Genomic DNA, 722 nt, shown 5'->3' on the forward strand with positions numbered 1-722 from the left:
ACAGCCTGGGAAGTAAACAGACTACTGGTGTGCTGCCTGCCACTAGAGATGGTGGGGGGTGGGCGGGTGGACGGGACTGTCTGGGTGTGATTTTCCGCGTTCTGTGCAAGCAAGTGGCCCAGGAGGCCACTGCTGGCTGAGAGAACAGGACTGAGACAGGAGAAAGAAGGCCACCCACCGGTGGGTGTTGGGGTCAGATCTGCAATGCTCCCAGATGAAACCCTGGGGAGAAGCTTACAAGAGAAACTCCTGTGGGATAAGATAAAGCCCTGGAAAGGCAGTTTGATCAGACTAAGAAAGTCCTGAAACACCAAGCTGAAGAGCTGGACCTTTATGTAGTAGACAGTGTGGACACGTGAGGGAGCCCTGGCGACTTAGTGGTTAAGCGTTGGGCTAGAGGATCCGCATGGTCTCTAACCACCAGTCTCTCCGCAGGAGAAGGCTGGCCTTTCTACTCCTATAAACAGTTACAGTCTGGGAAACCTACAAGGGGCTCGCTAGGAGTCAGCATGGACTCCACGCTGGAGTTTGGTTGTCTGGAGGGGGCCAGGAAGGCTCAGAAGAGCCAGCAGCATTGTGCCTGCTTAGGAGACTGGGGCTTTTGTCATTGTTGTTTTTTAATTGTCATTGTTGTTTTTTAATTGTGTTTTGAAAAGCATTGGAGTGAGACTTTCTTTGTCCCCACCACACTCCCTAGCTACCATTCTAAAGCTCACCCCAAC

Source organism: Echinops telfairi, unplaced genomic scaffold (genome assembly GCF_000313985.2).
Source record: "Echinops telfairi isolate 266 unplaced genomic scaffold, ASM31398v2 ScPeMD7_7410;HRSCAF=8448, whole genome shotgun sequence".
NCBI lineage: Eukaryota > Metazoa > Chordata > Mammalia > Afrosoricida > Tenrecidae > Echinops > Echinops telfairi.